This window comes from Nestor notabilis, unplaced genomic scaffold (assembly GCF_000696875.1).
Source record: "Nestor notabilis isolate BGI_N333 unplaced genomic scaffold, ASM69687v1 scaffold19943, whole genome shotgun sequence".
Taxonomy (NCBI): Eukaryota; Metazoa; Chordata; class Aves; order Psittaciformes; family Psittacidae; genus Nestor; species Nestor notabilis.
In genome coordinates this window covers 4107-7815 of record NW_009921711.1, presented here as the reverse complement: position 1 = coordinate 7815, position 3709 = coordinate 4107, and positions in this window count along the sequence as shown.

The following is a 3709-nucleotide window of genomic DNA, read 5'->3' as shown; positions in this document are numbered from 1 at the left end:
GTATGCTTTGTCATTGTTTCTCTGATGAAGAGGTTGTAATACGGGGTCTAAGTACAGAGATTTTCACCCAGCATCTGATGTTTGTGTACTTGCACAGCACTTCCAGCTTGACACTGACTGGCCAGGTATTCCAGGGCATTGCATTTTAAGATGCAGGGACATCTGGTTTTGCAGCAAAGGCTTCTGTTCTCCTGAGCAATGTTTGATGAGCCCGTCTGTCCTGTCTCAAAATGGGGAGCATTTGGAACATAAAAGGCAGCGAACACAAGGCAAGCACCAACATATTTCTATTCTTTTAGTCATTTGTGAACACACCCACCTCAGGACACCGAGAATCCCCTTTGATGGTAATGGGAGGAGAACAAGGGAGGGATCAGGAATGCGTGTTGGAGCTGGAGAGAGGAGAGACCATTCCTTAGGGGAAAAGCACACGGGCAGAAGAAAGAAAGCAGAAAAGCTCCACACTGCAGCACGCTGCAGCTGGTGCAGACAAACCTGCACAAGGAACATCGGTTATATCCCTTCTGCAGAAGTTCCTGACACCAGCGTGGCACTGGCACACGGGTGTGAGGCTGCACCCGTGTGAGGCTGCACCCGTGTGAGGCTGCACCCGTGAGTGCCTGCACCCGTGTGAGGCTGCACCCGTGTGAGGCTGCGCTCGTGCATGGCCACAGGAGACTGGGGCCCAGTTGTACCAACCACATCACACACTGTTGAGATGGGTCTTGCCAGGTTGCAGCGGGGCTGAAAGGGTGTCCTGAACCTTGACAAAGGAGCGGTGCTGTTGGTGAGGTCCCTTGTCTCAGGTGGGTGAACCCCAAAATGAACAAAGCTGCAGCCATTTGGGTATTTCTCATGGGCTTCAGCAAACAGTTGGGCAGCACCATGTAGGCGATGGGCCGTCCTGCTGGGCAAGGGGGGCTTGCAACGCACGCCAGGTAAAAGTAGCTAAAGAGAAAATGACTGGTGCTCCCAGCGGGACTGAAATGTCAGGACAGAAACACAGGAAAGCGTGTGGGAAGTGGGATTCATCCGAGGGCTGGAGTCACCCAGAGCCAAGTGCTGGTACGGGAGCAGCAGCCAGGATTTCAGCTGGGCACCACTTGCTTGGCTGGGAGCACCAAGGGAACTGCTGTGAACACCAGTGGTTTGAGGATGACCGTACACAGGATGATGCGCCCCCAGATACGCATGTGCCCCGTGCTGCATCCAGTGGGGGATGAGGAACAGTGAAGTACAAATACTGGTGCTGCAGCTGGGAATACTTTCTGCAGAGCTGGTTACCTGTACACCCAAAACATGAACTCAAAGGTTAATTTCTAAAAGGCAAAGACTTTTTGGAGGAGGAATTTTCCTTGCAAGCACAGCCCCTCTGTGCTACAGGACATTCCGCAACAAAACTGCTGCTAGGATGAAGGATTAACATCACAGAGAGACTGGAAAGACAAGACCTGAGGGTGAGAGCCCGTCCACCTGGAGCTCCTTGGCTCTCTCGCTGCATTTCCTGGTTGTTGTGATGTTAATTGTGCAGCTTTCACCCCAAATGAATGCAGGTTTTCTACATTTAGCACCAGAGGTCTTTTAAGGAAGATGGGAGGGGTTTTCATGAAAGAGGTGCTGAGGTTACAGGATGGTGACAGGCTGAAGGTAGGCACGTTTGAGCTTCACGGTCACAAAATCTACTGTTCTCACACAAGTCATGCTGTAAAGTTGTCCCTGGCCTACGCGTGAGCTGCTGCAGTGCCGCAGCCACTGCCTTTCACCATGAGCAATCCTGGTAACCTGCGTCCGTCCCCGTTTGTGTCTTGTCTTAAGCCGTAGCTGGATCACAAGTGACTTGCAGCAGCGATTGCAGCTTAAACAGTTCCTGTCCATCCCCCCCGGTCCGGGCTGCTCTGCCAATGGCACTGCCGTGCGGGCCCCGCCGTGCGCATCCGCAGCGCCGCTCGGAGCAGTGACTCCTGGTTACAAGCAGTCCCTGTCAGGCGCGGGATTCCTGCTCTGCCTGTAAAGGCGAGGCCAGTGGCCTGTGTAGGCAAAGAGCAAGAGCCAGGGAGGAGGGAGGGAACAAGCAGCCGGACACTGGACGTGCTGCATCGCCTCCTCCGAAGCCCGTTCTGCCCAAGCAGGGACCGGCGCTGCCGCAGTCACAGCCCCGTGTGGTGGCGCTGCCTGCTGAGCACAGGGACCCTCCCAGGGGAGCTGGCAGCTTTCAGCCCTCCGAGTCCCAGGCACAGCACGAGGAAGGGTCCTGGGAGAAAAGGGAACAGCGTCCTTCCCGTGGGAAACCCAGGCTGCCCCAGAACTGCAGCAAAGGGCATCAATTTCGACAGATCCTCTTCTGTCAGCTCTTCTCTCCAGTATCTAGCACTGCGTGTGGCGATTCGCTGGGGGTGTCACATCAGCACAGTAACATACAAGGAAGGAAGACATTAAGCCATTACTATTGTTACCAAGCATGAGGGTCAATGATAATTCCCAGCTAGGAAGTTAGAGCTGGAAGCAGCGCAGCTGACCAGCATCTCGAATCATTCAGAACAGGTTTAAGGCCCTGGGCCAGGCCTGGCCGTGCCGATCCCTCCATCAGTGCAGACCTCTGGCGATGATCCCACTACCACCCTGGGACCAGCACAGCGGGAGCCGGGCTGCAGGTGCGGAGTCAGCGATGCTGCCATCAGGCAAGTGAGGAATTCTTGTACTATGCCGGGGTTTTAATCTGTCCCATTCTGAGACTGCATCAGAAATTTTCTTTGGAGCTTTCAGAGTTAGAATTAAGAGGCTTTCGGGTAAAGACCAAATCTGGGGAAAAGTGTACCAAAACCGGCTACCTGGGAAAGCTTTGATGCGTGAGGAGGGAGGGTTCGACACTGTGCATTGAAACCTGTGTTCCAAAACTGAGCTCAGGACATCAAAGCAACTCTATTGTTTTGGTTTGGGTTTTTTGTTTGTTTCTTTTGTTGGTTGTTTACCATTGTCTTTAGTTTTGGCACTGGGAGGTACAAGAATAACTGGTTCCCATGTAAGTAAAACAGACAAGGAAGCATTTGAGGAGGTCGTGAGGACTGGTGCTCAGAACCTCCTCAGCACCATGCCCCTGCTAATGCTTGGAGCACAGCAGGGCCTTTCACAGCAGGTAAATCTATCACTGCTCCAGATCAAATGGAGCAAAATGAGTCAGCTTTTATTGTAGCTTCTGGCTGAAATCCTTCCGTAGGGCTTGTGATGCTGCCAGGCTCGTGTCCCTGCACAGGGGCTGCAGCACCGAGCTCCTGCTTCTGCAGGATCATGTCCTCCTTCCCTAGGGAGCCCCCACGGCACGGAGGGGCTGTGGAACAGCGGCGTTCCGGTGACCCCGGCATGCCCGAGGAATCGCAGAAGGATAATTACGAGTCCCTGATGGAGCTCACAGCTTCAGTGTTAACTAACACCCGCTCGCAGCAGTTGGGGGGGGCAGGACTCATTCCAGAACTATTAATATAGCCCCTATTTATACTCAGAGGTCGCTGCGAGCGGCACAGCAGAGAGCTACAGCTGCAGAGCTAAAATGGAATCAATGTCAGCCCCCAAGGAGAAAGCAATCGTGAGGGGAAGGAGACGGTGAAAGGACGGAGTGGGGCAGGTTTCAGACCTGAGAGCGCGGGTGAGCTGCTCGCGGCACCCCGAGAACGCAGCCGGCGGCAGAATCAGACAAAACCCTCCCTGCAGCCCA